The 22753-nt window shown below is 41.0% G+C and overlaps 1 pseudogene across 1 annotated transcript in view; it reads left to right on the top strand.

Moving 5' to 3' along the window:
• The window catches only part of LOC105826770, an 89471-nt pseudogene that overhangs the window by 7624 nt on the left and 59094 nt on the right, over positions 1–22753 (top strand). Inside the window, exon 2 of the transcript XR_001138326.1 lies at positions 19157–19203. The product of XR_001138326.1 is annotated as a nucleoporin p54 pseudogene (transcript). The remainder of the gene's footprint in view (positions 1–19156; positions 19204–22753) is intronic.

Below are 22753 nucleotides of genomic sequence, written 5' to 3'. Positions count from 1 at the left end.
GCTTTATAAACATTGTCTCCTGGAGTCTTCTCAGCAGCCCAAAGAGGCTGGCATTATCATCTCATTTTACACATAAAGGAAGCAGTGATTAAGGAGTTCAGTAATATTTCCAAGGTAAGTAGCAGAACAAGGATTAAACCTCACCAAATGCTTTCAAGCCAGCACTCTGCTGTGCCTATACTGGGTACCCCCGCTGCCCACCACTCTTCGCTGGTAGACTCTGAACCCCGTGAAGGCAGGTACTTTTTTCCATTGGGTTCACCACCATACCTCAGCACCTACCAAGTGTAGTACCTGACACATAGTAGGTGCTTGATGCATGTACAGTCATGCGTCACTTAACGACAAGGATACATTCTGAGAAAGGTGTTAGGTGAGTGTGGTACTGTGTGAACATCACGCAGTGTAATGATACAAACCTAGGTGCTACAGCCTACTACGCTCCTAGGCTACGTGGCACAGCCTGTTGCTCCTGAGCTATAAACCCGTACAGCGTGTTACTGTACTGAATGCTGTGGGCAGTTGTAGCACAGTAGTAAGTACTGGTGTATCTGAACATACCTAAACATAGAAAAGGTAACGCGTTGTGCTACAGCATTACAGCAGCTACAGTGTCACTGGGTGATAGGAATTTTTTAGCCGCATTATAATCTTATGGGACCACTATTGTATACACAGTCCGTCATTGACCAAAATGTCGTTACATGGCACATGGCTTGTATATTGAGCGACTCACAGACTCATTCTGTTCTCTGTGATCACATCCAAGTAGCTGTTTATATTTTGTACCATTTTTTCCCCCTCAAGGTTTATTTCCTTTGCTTCTCATAACTGAAATCTGGTGATTCAGTACCATTATATAAGTTTATCTTTCCTGTTAGAAATAGTAAATTATGATAAACTTGACCAAAAAATGTAAATCAGAATTAGGCAACATCTGCCTCCATCTGCCTTATATTCTTGTCTTTAATTGTGCAAGTATATGATGATGATTTCTGGCAGAGCTAAAGTAAATAATGTGAATTTTCTTTTTTACTCTGTAAGAAAGATGGCATGGTCTAGAAGATTAGCCTCTGGGCTTGTGTGTTTCATACATGAAATATATGAGTCTGTGTGCATACTCATTTTGTGAGCTAAGTTTTATGTCTTCTTTTGTCATTTTATTTCATCTAAAAACACCTGGTAGAAACTCCATTATTGTTTGTTGTAAGAAGCATTAGAATGTATGTTCAAACCAAGGCCATGCAAAAATGCAGATTCACTCAGTAAAAACTCATTAACAGCCGGCTCTGTGCCATACTGGCACCTTTGCTTGGCTTTGAGAAGCTGCAGTTTATGTTTGGGAATGACCAGTCAAAATAGCAGGACAGAGACAGGCAAGAATGTAATTCTAAAAAATTTAAATGGGGAGCGGTGGAGCATACATCAAAACAGAAGACTGCCTTGTATCTTCTTGTAGCTATAACATTAATACATTTGAAAAATGCACCCTCTCAACCTTCTCAAACTCAGAATTTTTGCTGTCACTCCTCATTTTGAATATCTATTCTGAATTTTTTATTCTTTTTTTAGCAAGGAGGAAGAAAAAGTTCTCTTTAAGAATTCATTAGAAATTAAAATTAACTTCTACATTTTGTATTCTTCAGAATATGGTGAAGACTAATTTGAAAGGGCAGTGCTTGATTTGATCAGCCGTGGGAAAGGAAGACAGTCACAGGCAGTAGGACTGGCTAGCACATCTCCGCCATGATGGAGAAGTGGTGTTGCTTGAATTGTTAATTCTTTCATTCTCTTTCTTGCCAAACCTAATGGCTTCTGTTATAACATGTGGCAACTTCTCCCTTGGTGACTAACGCAGTCCGAGTTACCATAATATTTAGGACCAGCTACAAAGACATTTCTTCCCCTAAACCTGTGCCAAATCTAAATCAAACTATCTTCTCCTCCCTGGCCATTCAAATAGGTCCAGCTCTTATATAAAAAGACAAGAAATACACAGGCCTCTTTTTGTTTTATGCCTGTTCAAACAGATAAACAAACAAGGCACATCATGCCTGGTGTTGCTTTGAGCTCAATCACTTCCTCCTAAAATAGTCTCCGATACTTTCTTCATTTTAAGAATTCTAGAAGGAAGAAAATATTCTGAGTCTAGCTACAGCAAACTCTCTGCTCTTGGTGCTAATAGAGGAAAGAAGAGTATCTCTAAAGCCACTGGCCTTCAGCAGGTGTGGCTGTGCTGGATGGCCTTGACCTCCAGAGGCCTGAGACCAGCAGTGCAGGAGACGAGATCATCCGTGTGGCCACAGACTTTCCACCTGTTCAACAATTAGCACTAAACAAGTAACATCAATTCAGCTGGCAAAATAGGAAAAAGAGTCTTAAATAAATTTGTTCTGATCTATTAATATAAACCTGGTCATTTTCTCCTTGGCATTTGATTCACATATTACATGCATGTTTTATTCATCCTTGCTAAAGTGATTATATCCCATAACCAACTTGATTAGTGTAAATGAATTTCCTCATATTTTTGGCAAGATTTACTTTCCTTCATTACTTAGTTTGCTGTTTTGAAATATGAATTACTTTCAACACGGTTCATTTTTGTGGATGGCATTTCTGTCTTTTTAATTTGTTGATTATTCGATATGTAGAAAAGATTATGTGTAACATATAAGTAAACCCTAAAGCACAATTATAAAATGTGCTCCAGTGACCCAGCGTCTAATTTGAGAATCGGCACATTACGAATACTTTGGGGTCTCTCTGTGTACCTTGTTCTTGTCATTCTCCTCCTTCCCCACTATTCTGAAATTTATAATCTCTTGATTTTTTAAAAGAAGTTTATATATTTTTATCACATAAATGTGCATTCCTAAAGGCATTTTGAGACACGTAAAAATGGTATCACATTCTTTGTGGTCTTTTTGGAACTTGAGTTTTTCCTCCATATTATGTTTGTAAAATTCATCCGTGTTGTCGGATATAGCTATAGTTTCTTCACATACATTGCTGTAATGTTCTAGTGTGTGACTATATCACAATTTATCCACTATCTTGTTTATGGGAGGAGGGGGATAGGAAACAAGGAATTCAGTTTTAAATATGTTGAATTTGAGAACTCTGTTAGAAATCCAGTGGAAACGTTGAGTAGTAGGCAGGTGGGTATTCAAATCTGTTATTCAGGAGAGACGTCTGAGATGGAAATATCAGCATTTAGATGGCATCTAAAGCATTATCCTTCCAGCTTATTTTAGAACACTATTTACCCCATCAATTGAGATTTTTATCTTAACAGGTTTTTTGTTTTTTTTTTTTATTTCTTAAAGGTCTATCTGGTGTTGTTCTTGATTTGCTTTTTCCCCAAAGCTGCCGGGTCACTTTGCTGAAATGTGACTTGTAAGGGAATAAATGAGGAGAATATGACCGTCAAAGAAAATAGGGAAAGTGTTTTGCCAACTCTAAAGGGTTGTATGAGGCTGGATCTTGTTACTTCTCTCATGGAGTCCCAAATGATAGAGAAATTTGCTTCGTAGGCCGGGCATGGTGGCTCACGCCTGTAATCCCAACACTTTGGGACGCTGAGGCAAGAGGATCACTTGAGGCCAGGAGTTCGAAACCATCCTGGGCAATAAAGTGAGGCCTTGTATGTACAAAAAAAATTAAAAATTAGCCAGGTATGGTGGTGCCTGCCTATAGTCCCAGCTACTTGGGAGGCTGAGGTAGGAACATTGCTTGAGCCCCGGAGTTTGAGACTGCAGCAGTGAGCTAGGTCATGCCACTGTACGACAGAGCGAGACCCTGTTTCTAAAAAAAAAAAATTGCTTTGTAAACTGAAAAAATATTATACATTAATTATTATATTTGATTATAGTGGCTTGTTAGCTTTTGGTTAATAGCTAATGTTCACTGAATGGATTGCTTACTTAACCTGTATTAACTCATCTTTATCATAATCTGTGGGAAGTAGGTTCTGTGTATTCATACTTTACAGATGAGGAAACTACAGCTCATAAATGGAAGACCCGGGATTCAGATCCACGGAGTCTGCTTCTTAGAAGCTGTGTTCTGGCCTGGCGCGGTGGCTCATGCCTGTGATCCTAGCTCTCTGGGAGGCCGAGGCGGGCGGATTGTTTGAGCTCAGGAGTTCAAAACCAGCCTGAGCAAGAGCGAGACCCCGTCTCTACTAAAAATAGAAAGAAATTAATTGGACAACTAAAAATACATAGAAAAAAATTAGCCAGGCATGGTGGCACATGCCTGTAGTCCCAGCTACTCGGGAGGCTGAGGCAGGAGGATCGCTTGAGCCCAGGAGTTTGAGGTTACTGTGAGGTTGCTGTGAGCTAGGATGATGCCACAGCACTCTAGCCCGGGCAACACAGTGAGACTCTGTCTCAAAAAAAAAAAAAAAAAAAGAAGCTGTGTTCTTAGCTCTTACGCAGTATTGTCTTCTTTAAGTGACAGGTTTCTCTCAGCTCCTTTAGCTTCAAGAATTCAGGCATTTAAGGGTCACATTGTGTTGTGTCCACCTTGAACCCAGCTACAAAACGCCACATTGGGCAATGGATCCCAGCAAAGGGCTTTGTCTTCACTGACCTAGTTTCACCACTGGACCCACCCTCAGACCTCAGGGCACTACCCACCTGCCAAGTGCCCACTCTGTGCTTATTGAAAATAATGTGTTTAAGTTATTTGCCTGAAGCCGCCCAGTGCGTCAGTAGTGGGCCAGGGACTACAGTCTGGGTCTCCTGCCTTTCAAATGTCACATTTGTTTTGTTTCAGTAAACCATATATCTCCAGGGGATCTGGCAGAAATTTGAAAGTACTTAATTTTACTATAGTAAATACTAAAAAATCCTTTTTTAAAGCAAAGAAATCAAGCCCCAGCCAGGGGAAACATGATTTGCTCTGAGGGCCTTTGACAAGCTCCCATGGGCACTAGGCTCAGATCAGGGATCACCAGAGCTGACTCCGTCTCCCACTGTGCAAGCCGAAGGCATTGAGACTTCAGCTGTGGCCACAAGGCTGCAGCTGGACCTGGAAATACTCGCACAAATGCTGCTGTAATGCGTAATGTCCTACCCGCAGAGTCAGCGGCACACAGCTGACTGCTCTCAGGAGGGCGTCGTGGAGAAGGTTACATTTCTGCCACGATGTGGTGATCCAGGTCAGGACCCAGGCGAGTTAGCCCAGCCGTCTGAATGGGCACCCTCTGCCTTTCTTACTGAGTGACGGGTGCCATGCAGTCAGCTTCATGTGTTTGTAAATGTGTCCTGTTTTCTAAAACCACATCAGTCAAGAAAAAGATGTAGGGTATCCAGGAGAAGGGAGAAGAAAATCCGAATTGCAAACTACTTGAGAGCAGAGCACAGGGTCTTACCTTTGTCATGAGAACGCTAGACAGATTGTAGTCCCTTAATAATACGTTTGACAAATTGATGGAGAAACGTAACTGAGAGAAAAGTTTCAGCAAGATGACAGCTGACTTTCCAAGGTTGGTCTGATCTGGTCGTGTTCAGATTGGAGCTGGGATTGCATGCGTTTGTCAGAAGGGAGGGTTGTCACAGGAGACGCACAATATTAAGCTTCGCAAGGGCATACATTATTTCTATTGATTCTCTCAGTTCCCAGGGCAGCAACAGATGGTAGAAGTTTATATTCGACTGTGCGTGGACAGAAGGGCCTTAAGCAGTTTGGCAAAAGATGGACCAGGTTTGGGCCGCACTCAGCTCAGCAGGTTAAATTTCGTGTCAGTAGATGAGATGCTTCAAAACTTGAATGGTTTGTTGGGACTTTATTTCCCTTAAAAATTCTTTGTTTACACTCTCTGTGCTGCGTTGATTTCCTGCGGGCTGTGTCAGTTGCGGAGACTTTGTAAGCAGCGAGGCCGGCAGCCAGACAAGGCGGCACGTGCAGCCTTTAAGACCTAGGACGTATCTTATCTCTGTTGCCGATTGACTATGTGGGCTTGGGCAAGCTGGTCCAACTCTCTCCACCTCAGGTTCCTTGTCTGAAATACGTTGATGGGTTGTTTGTGTGAGGATCAGTAACGACAGAACACAAAGGGCTGTTGGTTTTGCTGGTGAAGGAGCAGGAGGCTGGAAGCAAGGAGACCTGGGCAGGCGATGTGACCTCTCTGACGACCTCCAAGGTCTTTATCGGCACAGGTGCCCTAGTTCCTGATGTTGTAGCATTTGTTGCATGATGAAGGACACCTGGCATGCTCTCTGGGCAGCCCTCGTCAGCTCCCCCCTCGATGCCCAAGCCAAGGATCCGAGGGTTCACGAGATTCCCCCTTCACTGACACAACCTGCCTTCCCAGCAGTCAAGTCTGAGGTGTCCTCTGTCCTCAGTGACCCTGTTCATCATCAGTGAACGAACTTTTTAGTTGAGAAGTATCCTTTTACCAGAAGGTACATGTTTATGAGGGTGGTAAAAACGAGAAGAGTTGCTTGAGAACAAGTTCTCCTTTACATAAATATGTCCAAAGTTCAAATCTGGGCTTTGTGTGTTTATAAGACACATTGAATGAACGAAAATGGAAGAAATGCAGGACATGAGTCACGATTCTCAAACTGTCAACTTAGAGAAAGAAGGACCTGAATTTACACACACCCCGCTTGAACAGTCAGTGGCAGAACTGCCCACTGCTGTGGGTGACGTACAGGTAACATGCGCAAGACCCAAGAGCAGGTCTTTCCTAATTTCTGCGCCTCTAAGCCATAAATATTTTATCGTTAAAAGGTCACTTGGGGTTATTGTGAGATCTGATGAGATAACAGCCATAAGGAGTTTAAAACTCTGTGAATGAAAAAGCGGATGAAAATTCAAAGGCACTCCTGTTAACTAAAACCAGTGTGGTGGCTGTTTCTACCTTTCTTCTTTCCCTCCTTCCTTCCCTTCTTTTTCTTCCCCATTCTTTCTGTCCCCTTCCCTCTGGCCCTCTCTCTGACCTTATTCCTCCCTGCCCTCCCTCCCCTTCCTTTCCCTCCCTCCCCTTCCTTTCCCTCCTCCTGTCACCAACAGTGTTTATACAAGAACAACATGGACCTTAATCCTGTCTTCAGGGAGCTTGCGGACTAGCGGGAGAAATAGGCGGTAAATAGGCACACGGAGGCCCTGACGGGTTACAAGGGACTGTGAAGGAAAAGAACACACACTGCAGTCTAAATAAAGCCTGGCGTGCGTTCACTCTGTACGTGTTCAGATGCTAAGGATAGTAACAGCTCTTCTGTTGCTACCTATTAGAGGTGGCTTTATAAATACAAAGACTTTGGTTTTGTGAAGCTGTCTGGTGCAGAGTCACCCTTGGAGATTGACATTATTAGGGCTGGTTTTTTTTCATATAGATGAAGGATGGATGGATGGATAGATATATAGATAGAAGTTTTTCCTAATAAACACAAGTGACAGTCTCTGAGAACCAATTTCTTATGTGTGCGTTATAGGATTGGGTGATAACTGTGGTTGAGTGTGATAAACTGAAGGAGAAAATTTTATTTTTTAATTTGTTTTTTTACAAATTGTTAGAGCTAGAATATGCTTATTCTCTACCATTTTCAAAAGAGGAATTGGAAAAGGGAAAGCTCATTTATGTGGTGTTTACGATAGCTGTCTGTCCCTGAAGAAAATTCGTGGAAAAACCCCATCGGTGTCCTCAGACTGAAAAGAGGGATTTGGTCTCCTGTTCATGCAAGACTCAGGAGGCAAGAGAAGAGCATGTGCTGTAAGGAAAGCCACCATCCTGCCCGGCTGGGGAGCCCTGGATGGCAAGTTGGTGGGCTCAGGCTTAACTCGTGAGCACAGATGCTTCTGCACACGTGCTGGAAGCTGCTTGGCACGGTGCATCTCCTATTTCCTGTCACTTGAAAAGAGGACTGTGGAACTCAGGTCCTTCTGAGTGTTCACCAGTAAAGCAAGCAGCAGCAGTGCCTTCAGTTCAGGTGACACGTCCATGTGTCAGCTGTCTTTGCGCCCCCTGGGAACGAGTCTTAGCTCTTCTTCTTTGGCCCTTCTGACTACAAGCAGCCAGGACTTCAGAACCCACTCATTTTTAAAGATTTCCAAACAGAAGAGGAAATTAGGGCAGAAACTTATTAAAGCTGAACATGATCTTGACAACTTTTCTCATTAGGGGGTAGAACATTGGAGCATTGAGAGTTTGTTAAGGTTTGTGATTGATGACATACTGAAGTAATTTTAAAATAAATACCTCATTTTAATGTTAGCAGTTCACCGTCATTTCCATGAGGTTTTAGGTCTTTTGTGAACAAATTAAAGACAGTGCTTTCTTTATGACATGAATTAAATCTAGATCCCCATGATATTTGGCACCTTCTAAATACCCAGATGGTCATTGCGTTTGCCTTGAAATGAGGACGTGTGTAGGGTTTTAATCACATCATGTTTTATTTTTTCTTTTAAATATCGCCTTTTCAATAGTTGCTTGTTAATGAATGACTAATTGTTTACTGCAGTCTATAACCAGGAATTTGAACATTAAAAAATTCTAATCAGCATACAGATTGAAAAAAATTTTCCCTCTCATTCTCTCATCCCTTAGAACAATAAAAAATAAATCATTAATAGTTTGAGAAATACCATCATTCTCTTCTTGAAACCTTAAGTTTAATAAATCAGTTCAGAAGTTTAATTATAGTTCCTATATGATAAAAACCTCTTATAAAATAAAAACAGGGGTAGAGCTAGAATAAGTTTTGCCTAATTATAACCACCATTTGACCAAAAAAAGGTAGTTAAAAATTATTTTTGCTTTATCATCTCCATTTTTTAATTGCTGAATCCTGAAAATTTTTTAGCAGCAGAAACAAGACAAAGAGCTTGTTATCTAAGATCATTTGAGTCCAAAGACCAGATTCTAGAACAGGTCTCAGACACCTGTGGAGGACGTGGGTGGTCAGGTCACCGTGAAGGCAGATGGGTATATTCTGTAGTAGGCAACCTAAGTGAGACGTTTGGGATCAGAATTTTACCCTCTTTGGTCTTTGAAAGTGAGTAAATCTTCATGACAGATTATTCTCATGAAATAAGATTGACATGATGACCTCAGGGAACGAGTACTTTGGAAATGCTCATTTAATTAAGAAAAGAAAGAAAAAGCTAATAAAAGGGACTGAGTGTTTCAAAAGGGTTGTTCCTTCTGCTGAACTTCTTTTCCAAATACGAGTGCAGAAATCACGAGAGCAGGTGTTTCCATTGCCTTTCCGTATGTTACACTGTGTGCACACACCTCCAGCATGTGCACACACGCATGCACCTCAGAGGCGACCCTTCCAGCCTCTGGTTTTCCAGCTTTAGTTTTCACAAAGGACCATGAGCACTGTGGGTTCAGACTCGGGTTTGGGTTCAGTGACAGTCGTTAGTGCTTCAAAGGTGGGGGACTGAACTTGGGACAAACACGTGGCAACAGAAAGCTCTTTTATGTTCCATGAAAGTAGTGGATGATGCTTTGAGATCCTGTCTGCATATTGCCCAGGATATGTATAGTTAGCATTGCATTTATAATGGAAATAGACGATCTGACACTCACATAGCTAAATATAATTTATAATTTTGACATAAGGTTGAAACACGAAAGATCATGCTTCTCAAACTACTCTGATAACGTATACAGACCACTCATTTTAGATAATGGTGAGTTAAGCCTGCCAGCATCTGAACAGTCTTCACCCATTTGTTCAGACACCTGCAGTTGGGTGCTAATGCACAGGTTTAATTGCTTAAACTTAAATTATAAAATCCCTAGAACATAAGACAGGTCTCTTGCAAAAGCTTCCCTGCTTTCATGAGCTGCTTGTACTTCCCAGGATGCTTCTGCGCCAGCCCCTCTCAGAAGACGTCTGCTTTCAAACACAGGCGGTTTAGCTCTTCAGGGAAAGTGCCAATGTCTGCACCATCAGCAAAATCACTACAAGCATTCCCTGGGAAGTCTAGTCTGTCAGAAGCAAGTTTAATTCGGGAATGATAGTTTATCCAGGTTTCTTCCAGTTAGCACTGGTCATAGGTCTGTTTTATCAGCCCAGACTGCCTCTGTGTTGAAGCTTCTGTCATTTGTCTCTGTTCATGCTGACTCCCTGAAGCCACAGACGATATCAGAACTAGATTAAAATGGCCCTGCCACTGCGACAGAGTGGGGCGCTTTTGGCTTGGGTCTTGTTATTTGTTCCTCCAGTGGTTCCTAGTTGTTGTGACGTCAAGGCTGCCATTCAAAGCAGAGAAAAAGGAAACGGTGGCCTCTCTTTGCATCGGTAGCCTGGACAAGCTGTTGTTTCTCAGGCATCCAAAACGCTTTCTGTCTGGCAGAGCTGTGCATTCCATGCCTGGGTGACCTGGTTAAATGGAGGAAACCAAATGCTATCCGCTGAATACTCTCCAAAACAAGCATTCCACCCTGAGCGTCTCAAGCACAGGCTTCACTGCTTCCGAGGACTGTAAATGGAACAGCAGCACTGCTCTGCATTAGCTGCATGCATATTCAGCTTCTGTTTAGGGTATTTTAAAGGAAAGAATATGGTTATCAATGGCCTTGATTAATACACACTCCAGCAATGTCATTGTGCTGCCTTTTGGGTCAGTGCTACAAAATCCTTTTTGGAAAACCAGTGCTGTGTTAAAAATCTGTTGGAATCACAATCAAAAGTTCAACACTGCTGAACTGCCACCCCTTCCTTTCTGTCTCACTTTTGCTCACCCCATTCCCCAATTTCAGATTTCTGAATTCTAGAAAGTCTCTTGTATATGTTGAGATATTAATTTTTCACTGTGTCTTATTGAGTGTGTGTATGCTTTGCAAATACCTGAAAAAGAATCACAACTATAATGTGTAGATCGTGGGTCTGGATCTTTCTTAATGAACACCTTTTGCTTTTCACAGAGAGGCTATTTCACAGTATCACAGAACTGTCTCTTTAGGAATGAGCCAAGATATCCCTTTAGCAAACGTCAGTCTTGTAAGGCCAAAAGTTCACTAATAATGTCCTGATCACTTACAGTGAATGCCTACCAAATTTACCAACTTTAGACTAAAATTTTCTGAGAGCATGCCTTCTTGGGTTTCTTTCTGGCACTAGAGACAACTTTATTTTATTAGATTCTTGGAGGTAGACAACTATAGTCACTAGAAAAAGCAAAGTTACAGCAACCACACTTTGTATCCCAGAGTTGTCGTAGTTTTAAGACAATACGCATTTGAGGTTTTATGTTACAAATCCCATTAAATCTTTCTCAGAATAGCCCTTCTCTGAACCTTTGATTGAAGCATATTTGCAGGAACCAAAACCATTTGATATATACCCGTTTTATGTCAGGAAGGTTCTTGATACAGTGGGGTGTTTTAAAAGTGGGTTATAATAAGACTATTCTTCTTGATTCCTGACTCTGTATCTTCTGGAAAAATATGTGTATCTTCAGATGACTGGGTAAAGACAGATTGGATGGAGTGGATCATGTAGTTAGGATTTATACTGAGCGTTTGCTAGACTGCAGTCTAATTTCGCCTGGTCAGTCAGACTTGCCCAGGGTCTGGCCTAATGCCGTACAAATGGCACTTCCATGCCACCATAGATTCAGTGGTGGGAATGGGGCATGGAGCTGATGAACGGGTGCTTTGGACTAGGTTAGCCTGAAAATCTTGAAATCAGAGGAAAACTAAGACATTCCTTTCCGTTTGTGGACTGGAGAATTATTAATAGTTCTTTTTTTTGTTGACTACTATTTGCATTTCAGTTAATCTTTTTCTTCTTCCCTTTTCTATTACTACCATTTCAGGAGGTGCTTGTTATCTGAAGATAACTGGTACCAGAAAACTACTACTTTAAGAGAATTGACTTAAAACTGAATCAAACATTTAAAACAAACAGTAACATTTAAAAAAAAATTTTTTTATTGAGAGTAAATCTTGAAAAGTAAAAAAAAAAAAAAATTGATGCTTAGTTTGTTTTACATTATATAACACAAATTTGGGATGCCACATGTTGTTTCATAGGACAAAGATTGGCTGGTGACTTCTAAGGCAGAATCATAAAGAGGTGATTTTTGTATAAGCATTTGAATTTTCCCAAGGGCCTCTCTGAATCGTTTGTTGCACATTCTCTTGAAGAGGCTACCTCTGTTGGCTTTCTCTTCCTCACCTGTCAGCTCTTCAAACTGTCTTTGATCCTTATTTGTCAATGACTATGTGTGACTCCAGCAGTTCTCCAGGATCATTTTTATCAACTTTATGAAAATCTGCAACTTCACATTACAAGTGAACTCCACTGGATTTACATGTTATTCTGTAATATTATCCAACCAAGAAAATGAGCAAAAACAGGTTGATGTTAATGAGGACCAAACATTAGGTGATCAGTGTATTCGTCAATATTTTTATGTTATGATGACCTTTGCTTTCTTATGCAACTTCGTAACTACAGGGATTCAGATAATGATTACTCCAGTAATGAGCTGTCCCCACCCTCCACCAAATATTACGTTGTATTTAAAGGACTCAGTATGAGTTAGTGGGCTTTATGATCAACCACGTGTAGACTTGGATGCCACTCCCAACACTTCACTAGGTTATGTAACCTTAGGCATGCTGTCCACAGAACTGCAGATTCTTATCTGTAAGGTAAAGAAGACAACCTTGCATCACAGTCATGAGGATTAGAGCCCATGGACGTAAAACCCGAGTCACATACAGTGTATGCAGCTCGAAAATGGTCCTATTAGGGCTGTTATTGCTTTTGTGCGGTACCTTACATTTTATATGAGACTTTCACATTTATTTAATTCTTTATAAAAACCCAGAAGCTGAAAAGCTTAAATTTTATCCTCTAGACATAGCAAAGTCACTGAAGGTTTTTGAACAGTGCAGTGACATGAGGAAACTAAATTTCAGAAAATTATGGCTGGTGACTGTGTACATCTGGAATTAGCTAATACTAATAAAATTTGATAGCCGTTTTCTTCATGCTATCAGTGAGAACACCAAGGCCCAAGGAAATTACATAACTTTCTTGGGATCACGTAGTTCGTATCTGGCGGAGTCGAACCTAGAACCCAATCTTCTGTCACCTGCAGTGTTCTTCCACCATGTAGTTGCTCACTGGCAGGTGAACCAATTAAAAAGGGCATGATACTGGTCCAGGAACAGAGCGACATGTTTGTTGGAAGTGGGAATGCAAGGGAGAGGACGAGGGTGGCAGATACTGGAAACAAGTGCTGCCCAGACTTGGTGACAGACCAGCCAGCTCTGCCCAGTGAAGAAGGGAGTCAAGGGGCCAAACTCTCAAGCCGGTAGGATGGATATACAGTTAAAGTAAAATAAGTAGCATCTGTTGGTTTCATTGTTTCCTGAAGAGTTTAAAGGGACTGCCCTATCCAGACAGAACTACTTTAAAGATGTAGGATTAAAGGTAGGAGAAGCCAGTGCTGAAGAGACAAATTTGAGACTCATGCCACAGAAGGAGAGTTGAAATGTCGCACTATATATACGTGTGTGTGCACACACATGTGCATTCGTGTTAACTGGAAGTGGTGGCGTATTCCCAAATTCAAGCCGGAGCCACACCACGTTGTTACTTTGTAACTTACTGCCCAGTTGTAATCACTGACTGTTACACCTTCCTCAGAAGGAAGAGCCGTTTCCCTAGATTCGTGTGTGTGTGTGTGTGTGTGTGTGTGTGTGTTTGTTTTGTTGGACGGATCCTGCTGTGGCACCAAGAGACAGACTTTGCCGGGCCCTGTTTTGTAAACAAATCTGTTCACCCACACTTTCTTCTATCATTGGATGTGTACACTGGCTCTGGTTTTCCCACCCGACACACAGAAGCCTAGGAATTTGGAAGCGTGTTTTCTTTTAGAAGTAGACAGGCATCAAAGAAAAATGTACATATGCGTTTGAAAGGTGCACATCTACCCTGTGTCTTTGGATCTTCACAATTTTAATTCTGGGCCACGAACTCTGCAAGTGTGTTGCAGCCCAGGGCACACCGCAGCCCCGGGAGGCGTCCTGAAAGCCTTCACAAAACTGTGCGCTGAGCTCGTAAAAAGAGAAAGCCCCTTTTACCCTCAAAGTTCATTTTGGGGGCCATAAGTGGGATAAGTCACCAAGATAATAAAACATACTACTGATTTTCCTAAGAAGGGGTGATTCATCCCTTTCTGAAATTGGAATATGAACTTAATACATATATACATGTAGTCACTTCCTACTTGTAGTTTTTTGCATGTTTTATTTAATATTCCAGCTGAGTTTAAGTTTTTATGACAGGAAATCTGTGATGGTAATGACAGGAGTAAATAACATTTGACTTTATGATTACAGTACAGGAAGTAACTTTTCACAGTGAGTAAATCTTTGGGAAAACAGTACCAGCTTACAAATTTAAGGAACATAAATTTTCCAGAATCTTGCATGTAGTTGCTTCGTTCTCTTAAGTGGAACTAAAAGCAGAATGGTCTCCTTTCTTTCTTTTCTTAACTTTTGTTGTCAACAAATAAGTGCCTTTGTTTTAGGAAGAGACATTTTCAAGTATTTTGACGCGACCCAATAGGATATAGAACCGTTAAAAAATTCTAAGCAAAAATATTAATAATAAAGCCAAACTTGACAGTGTAGAGTAAGTAGCATGAATGGCTTTAAGACCCTAGATAAGAAATTACTTTTTCCTGGAAGAGTTGAATGTCCAGATCATCGTTCACTGTTGAAGCTCAGGAGGCCCTTAAACCACCCCTTAGGCAGACCCCGCAGTTACTTGTATAGCCATGTTCTGTAGGGCCTCGGGGAAGAGTTCATTTAACATCAGAGAGGCTGCATATGAGCAAGTTTAATGAGAAGGGAAAGAATTGGGTAGAACTTCAGTTTTGTTCCTCGTGGGCAGAGCTTTAATAGAGGCTTTGTTTTTTCCTTTTCTAAAACAAATAACAGGGGAAGAAAAGATTTTTTTTTTCTCATCCTTTTCTTTTCATCTTAAAGCCTGAAGAACTTGTAGTGAGAAAAAAATGTATAACTGACACTCATTTCTGAGGATTAGTATTACACACACATGCATCACGGGAACAAATGGATGCCTGACAGATTAAAGTATCCGAGAGGTGTCTTACAGTTCCAGATGCATTCATAGCCACCGTGTGGCAGTGACACAGTGGCCCATCATTGGGCTGGGAGTTAAAGGATGAAGGTGCAAACTTCAGCTCTGTGTCTGTGAGCCTCACTTAAGTACCCTGATTGGAAACAAAATCTCTGAATCCTTTCTACTTCTAAAACTCATTATCATGGGTTTTGCAAATAAGTAGATTGCAAATTATACAAAGCTATTTTCAGAGGACAAACTAATGTGTTAGTTTTAGAGTTACCAGTACTTAGTTATCATGAATTTGCTTTAAATTTTTCAGAGAATATATTTGCATGTGACATGATTAAAAATCTGCCTCACGTTCGTATAGTCTTTGTAGCTTTTCAGTAAGTTTTACTTACTGTGTACTCCAGCCTGGGTGTGACTGCCAGGCATGCTAATGGCAGGCTCTGCAGTGCAGTGGTCAAGGTCACTGGCTTTGAATCCTGGCTGCACCACCTACTGATTGTGTAACCCTGAGCAAGTCCTTAAGCTCCCTGGGCCTCAGTTTCCTTACCTGTAGTGTGGGGATAGCAATAGAACTTACTTCTAGGGTTGCTGTGAAGATTATGTGAGCATGTGTGCAGCTCTTACTGGTGCCTAAGCCAGCCCTGCATGTCAGTTTGCCATTATCACTGATGATTAAACTGGCTTAAAGGTTTTGGGTGATCTGTACAAGAGCAAATCAGCAAAAGGAAGAACTGGAACTCGAAAGCTGGACTTTCCAGTGTCTAGTGCACTTGTGTGAGGCTACTCTCTCTCCTGTCTATAAAAGTGCTGTGAAAGAATGCCTTCCATTCCATTGTTTAAAAGAAAACTTTGAGTGAACGTTAAACATGAAGGACATTTGTCCCAGGGTTTCATTTTGTCTGGGGAGAGAGCAGACTTTGTAACACTTGAATGGTATCCACAGCATAGCGGAGACCTGGATAGTCTCTATAGTTTAATCACATTCTGAATATTCAACTTTAGAAGTAAACCCCATTAGACACCCAGATTAACAGGAATTTCAAAAAATTAGCAGCCTTTTTTGCAGTGGCTACTGCATCTGTTAGGTTCGTGTTCTCTGTGCTTTCCCTGACCCAAGCTTCTGTTTCATGAGCTTTTCACTGTTTTGCTCTACTTTTCCTTTTTTTTAAAACCTCTGCATTGGCCACCCAGGACTTAAGAGAAACGTTTACTGGTAAAGTATCTGAAACGGGAACAAACTGCATAGGAGTTGTGAGAGCTGTGAGCATGTTTTTAAAATCACTCTCCATGTAAAAGGTTCCTGTTCTTTTGACCCTATGCCAAAATATATCTTTTCTTTCTGTTGAGGAGATTGATAAGGTCTCCGGGGTGAGGGCAGAGGGGATGACTATTATGTAGTGTAGTGGGTTTAAATTAAATTCTTACCCCCACTTATAGATGCTATTTTTCACTCATTCTCAATTTGGAGATTATATCCTACAAATGGGTTCCATACTCTTCTTTTTAAAATGTCAGTTTTGAAAAGATTATAAAACATAGCACATTAGTGAAAATTTGCTTCTGGAGTAGAAAACACAGATTACACTTTTATGTATATTCTTCATATTTATCTTGAGTATCCAAAGATGAAATATAAAGGGTTGGGGGTCCCAGTAGTGTAAAGTGTTACCCTGCAAAGTGTGCTGTGTAATAAACACGGGGAGGATTCAGTTGATTCGTCTTATTCTTCAGCTCCCATTAAGTAGAAGCTTGTCTTTCCCTCCTCCCACCTTCGGGAGCTCCCCCTTCCCGTCACTCCCACCCAAGATGGAATCGCACAAACAGACTGAGACTGAAGGACAGGCTTTCTAAAATCTGTTTTTTTAGCAAGATGTCTATGAAAATGAGGTTTGTCACCACTGATATCCTTTAAGTTGAGATAAAAGCAAATTCTCTTTTTCATTTTGCCCAGTTGTCAAGAAATTCTATTCTTTTCTATGACATAAATTAACAGGTTTGGCTAAAGCCAAGAGAAATACACAATGTCACATTTTAGCCCTAGTGGCCGGTTTTCAAAGGGTGCGTTGGTGTGAACACCATGTCAGCTGCTAGGTCTTATAAATAAGTATTTTTCTGCCCCCGTCACAGACAAATCCAGAGAAGTTCTTTCTTGTCACAAGTCTAGGGGATGGTGTTCTTGTTTTTGGTGTCTGTGTACCTGGTAGGGAAGATGATTTTTGTATGTGAAATTTGGGGACAAACAAAAATAACTCTTTCTCTTTCCTTGAAGGGTTAATGCTCTAACTAGCTTCCGATTGGTTCACTTGAATCTTAAAATTACTTTTCTGGTCACGCACACTGAAGGTCTAAGCATTTGTGAAATGTCTTTTTTTTCCCCCCTCTTGATGCTGTTCTCTTTCGGCTGTCTTAATTACACAGGGGTTGAGAAACCAAATTAAAATTAGGCGTGTCTGGTAAACAGTGATCACGTTGCACGCTTTTAGCTTTGCTTGTTGGAGTTACTTCTCCTCCTCCCTCACTAGCTCTCCTCCTCACTTTTTTTTGAAAAGGAAATATCATAAGCTCTTTTAGAAATACTCACAGGAAGTGAGTATCCATACGCTGGTTACTCACCAGTAACCGAGTGTTAGCAGGTGGCGAACGCTACTGCAGCCCTCCCAGATGGATTTGAAAACTGCCCCCTGAGCAGAGGATGAAACGCAGGGTGCGTAGACCAAAGGGTTTTTGTATACGGAGGGAGTTATGAGAGGAAGTTGGTCATTGCGTGTCATCTCGAGAGATGGTGATTCAGGGCACTGTGATGGAGTCAGGAGGCACGTGGCTGCCATCGCTGCGGTTTCTGCAGTCAGAGAGCAGGCTGTCTTCTAAAAATTAACGCTCCCTCCACCCCCAACAACGATTCTTTTGCAGTGAATCACTTCCAGAAATGAATAGCCACAGTTTTTTGGAATGAACATTGTGAAATCCCTCGTTTATAATGGCAGGTTTTCAGTTGGTGGTTTTATCAGACAGAATTTCTCAAGATCAAAACGAAACCTTCTCTTTTAAAAGAAAGAAAGTACTATCGATACAGAAAGCAAAAGTATTTCCAGTCTCCTGCCGGAGAACTGTCACGGCAGATCTCTGTACCTATACTTAGAGATGTATGTCCTTATATTTGCCCGAAGACGTGAGTTCTTGGCAGTGTGGATTCAAGGCCAGGAGCCGGTGATTTCCTATGCAGAAAGTCGCTAACTACAAGAAATGTTACACTCGGTGAGTAGGTGGTAGTTTCTGAAGATTATTGCTAAACCAGTGTTCATCGCCTTGAGTCACGGATTTAAACGACAGCTAGCAAGCTCTTAAAAACTTCTGCTTTATGTGACAGAGCACATGGAACCCACAGGGCTCACAAAAGACTGTGACCGGTTTTTAAGAATATGGATTAATTGAATAATCAGTAAATCTTTTGAATATACTAGACCTTTTGAGGAAGAAAGGGTGTTTTACAGAAGGAAGTGGTTTGTGGGGAGCTTTTGGAGGTACAGTTATTGTTTTTCTGTGTTTATTTTAAGTATCACTCCATCCTCTTGTATGAAAGAAATAAATGACACCGTGGTCTCAACAGAGAAGAAGTTATGCCGACTGTTTTTAAATGAAGAAACGTTACTCACATGTTACTCCGAACTGGACTTTTTTCCTCCTAAACATTCATAAGAGGAAACTATCCCATGGAGGAGACTAACTTTCTGGCAATGTCTGTGATGTGTCTCATTCAGAACCTGGTGGGCTCTCTGTGGATTATTAGCAGTACTTTTATCCAGGGGCAAAGAGAGGGAATAGAGTTACTGGAAACAGGGAGTGTAGTTTAAGGAATTGTTCTCTCTCCAGAGTGGATAAATTGTTTGACCTACTGACTCATTTCATAGGAATTAGGAAAACAACCTAGTGTGGTTTTTATTGTTAGTCCTGGAGGATTCCAATATCTACGTGCCTGCAAATAAACGGAGCTGGAGAAAGGTAGCCTTGGCGCTTGGTGTTTCTACTTGCCTGTTCTGTTCTCCTAATGGAATTCAATCTTCTGCTTCCAGGACAAGTCCAGTCTGCACTTCGGGGTTCTTTGTCTGACCATTCAGCGGTGAGTATGTGTGACAGCTATTTCTGATTTTCACTAGTTCTTACTTCTTAATTCCTAAAAGGTATTTTGTCTAAGGAAAAGCTTTAAAGAACATTTTTTTTCCTGGTACATTTATAGGACATTTCCTATTTACCTGTAGAAAATACTTCGGGTGTGATAATGATTATAAAAGATAACATTAACCCATTGACAGCAATGAAAGTTAAGAACTAAGATTTATTCTGATAGATTTTTGTAGCATATTGACATGAAGGCAGTTTTTATTTTAACATATTTATATTAAAATGATTTTTTGTAATGTTATTTAAGCCACAAGTGTGGAAGATACCAGTATATTCTAGCAAAAATAATGTAATTACTAACAGTTAATGACAGGCATGAGTTTGGGGCTGGTAACATAATATTTATGTACAGAGAAACTTGTGATTCATGGTGTTTGGATTTTCAACCAATGTTATCAAATGAGCTAAAATTATCAGAAGAGGACAAAGAAGGGATATTAAACTTGGATAAAAGCTGGTGAAACAGAGAAAAGATAGCCTCGATAAAGTGTTAGATTACTGCCTCTGCGAGATGTCAAATATGCGGGATCCCCCAAATCACACCCTCAAATCATGTTCTTAATTAACACAAAAAGTGTTCGATCTACAATTATTATAGAATTTCTCATTCTCTTGGGAGGTGGCCGAGTAGAGGGTTGAGTTAGTCATGCCGGTGCTGTTTATTCAGCTCACTGCTGTGCTATGTCGGAATGCCTCAGAGTTGGAGACCTTAACCTTTCCCTTTGAGATTACGATTGGAGCCACGAATCCTTTTACCACACCTGAATGCAAACGTTTGCCTGCATTTTGGAGGCGTTCACAGATCCAGGGAAGCACCTCCACATACACCAAGTTGAGAATGCTGCCCTGGACCCAGACCTCACCAGGACTCTCCTATTCTTAAACTTCCCTGGAAATACCATTATTAAGAAGAGAAGGCACTCAGGTCAAAAAGAAGTCATTGTGGTTGCTAGGTGCGGGTGCAACGCCAGAGAAAGGACAAAGGGTGAAGAAAATACATGAGTAATACTAAATAAATAAGGAGAATGCTTAATATTTTCAGAACCACCAAACCAGTAGCCCAGAATCCCTGAACATTTAACCATGTATATTTATAATGTACTTTCTGAATTCAGGTAGAGAGCTAAAGACTCTGCATTAAGCAATGGAGTTGGATGGAGTTTTCCTCATATGTGTTTTTGCTTATGCCTTTTGCACAGTATAAAACTATGAAATCTCTTTTCTTTCTTTCTGTTTTTCTATTGTGCATGTTACCAAATAGGTAGGACTGAAAATCTTCTGAACTCTCGAAATATAATTTCAGGAACAAACTGGAAAAATATTTCTACATTACCGTAAGGTATTTCGTAGAGTTAGATATAATAATGTAGTTGAGTACAAAGGAAACACCATTTAAAACAAAAAGTAGCCTTTATTGCTCATCAACTAAACTTAAGTCAGTACTGTGAGGCTGTTGTGGAAAAAAATAGACATGATTCTTGGGTGTATTAAAGGGAGAATGTCACAAAAGGATAAGGAAATAAGGCTTTACATTCTCATCAAACTCATCATTGTGTCCAATTTGAGTTACACTTGAAAAAAAGATATTTGGGCAGTTGGGAGAAGCTGATACATAAGCAACAGAAATTACACACCCTTCCAGGAAAAGATAAAGTAACTGAGGGTTTTAGTCCACAGAAGGCTGGAGAATTTCTTGCTAGTGGTCTTTAAGTAGCAATGGCAATGGTCTGATGTATCCTTACCTTCCTGAGCCTACCACGCTGCCTGTGTTCAGTAAGCTGCAGTACTTGAAATGACCGTGGCGTTTAAGGATGTCAGTGACACTTGTATGATAGACTCAGCAGGAGTAAACAATAAAGTCAAAGAGATATTGTCATGACAGGAGGTATATAATACATAAATTTGCTGGCTGACTAATAGATAAGAAAGACTCTGGACAGGATGATAAAATAGTTGAGCAGCTAACTGAGGGGAAGTGACGAAATCTTGGGTTGATATCTCTTTCAAGATGTGAGTAGGTAAGTCCGTCTTGGGTGGTGGAAACATTAATTCATTCATTCAACAAACCCTGAGGGCCTATTTTGCTAGGTGCTTACGGTCGGATAGAGGAGGCAGAGATACAAAAGCAGATTCACAGTATACAATTAGTACTATGGCGTTATAAAAACAGCATGATCTGGAGGCTTGTGACTCTCAGCCACCCCCAAAGTGGCTTCCTGATGGAGGTGAATCGACCTCCCCCTGCAGGACAGCCTCCCAGGAGTGAGCGAGACAGGAGGCGCAGGCAGCGTGAGGGTTCCAGGCAGAAGGGTGGCACGTGCAGAGGCTCAGACCTGTGAGCGTCGGGGGAGTTTTGTTAACAGGGGTCTGATGTGTGCCACGCCATGCTTGACCGCAGATTTCTGCCCAGGAGAGTGGCACGGGCAGATGTAGACCTTAGAAAGACCACACAGGCTGCAGTGAAGAGAGTGATTGCAGTCGGGGACAGGCCGGGCAAGGCAAGGAGACCACATGGAAAGCTTTGGTCACAATCCAGTGGAGAAGTGCTGAGGGCACTTCTCAGCATGGATTCAAGGGAGATTAGTGGGGTGAGAAAGGGGACGGGTAAAGCTAAGGGAGTGATGTGGGTCGAGTGGCAGCACTCACCACAGTGAAATATGGCCGGAAGTCCATGTCATTGAGACGTGTCAGAGTACATATGGAGAGCAGAAGTGGAGCCCTAAGAGACTCAGCAAGTGGAAAGTCAGTCTGTGTAGATGCGGACCTCAAAATTCAAGTGAGCAAGAGCAATCAGTGGTGGTCTCGACTTGTGTGAAGACCTGTTTCTGAAGCAGTGCGTCGCTCTTCCACTTTTTTATATGACATTTTTAACTTTATTCTGACGAGTTAGTAATAAAACTTATGTATTTTTTTTATTGTACATATATTTAAGGTGTACAACATGACGTTTTGATGTACATAGTAAAATAATTACTATAGTCAAGCCAATTAGTATTCCCATCTCATAGCTACTTTTTCTTGTGTGTAGTAAGCACCTAAAATCCTACTCTCCTAGAAAATTTTCGGTGTGTAATACAGTATTATTACTTATATTCCTCATGCTGTATTATAGATCTCTAGATTTAGTCTTCCTCCATAACTGCAGCTTTGTACCGTTTGACCTACATCTCCCCATCCCTCCTAACTCTGTTTCCAGGTACTATATTTATAGACTTTGTCTCCCCCAGAGATTCCACATATGAAGGAGAAATACAATTACCTCTGATCTCCAAAGCACTGTTAAGGTTTTTTTATGTTTCCTTCCAGTGTTTTCCTATACACACGCAACTTACGTAATCAGCATCATTCCATATAGACACTTTTATATTCCACTTTTTATATGAGCATTTTCTCCATATGCTTAAAATATTTTTAATGGTACATTGTGTTCTCTAATTTGGGAGTGTTTAATTTGCTTCTATTTTTTAAAAACCATTTTTATATTACAA

The sequence above is a fragment of the Propithecus coquereli genome, unplaced genomic scaffold, assembly GCF_000956105.1.
Source record: "Propithecus coquereli isolate 6110/MARCELLA unplaced genomic scaffold, Pcoq_1.0 Scaffold91, whole genome shotgun sequence".
NCBI classification, from domain to species: domain Eukaryota; kingdom Metazoa; phylum Chordata; class Mammalia; order Primates; family Indriidae; genus Propithecus; species Propithecus coquereli.
Note: the sequence above shows the minus strand (reverse complement) of the source record. Positions and strands in the feature narration are given on the sequence as shown.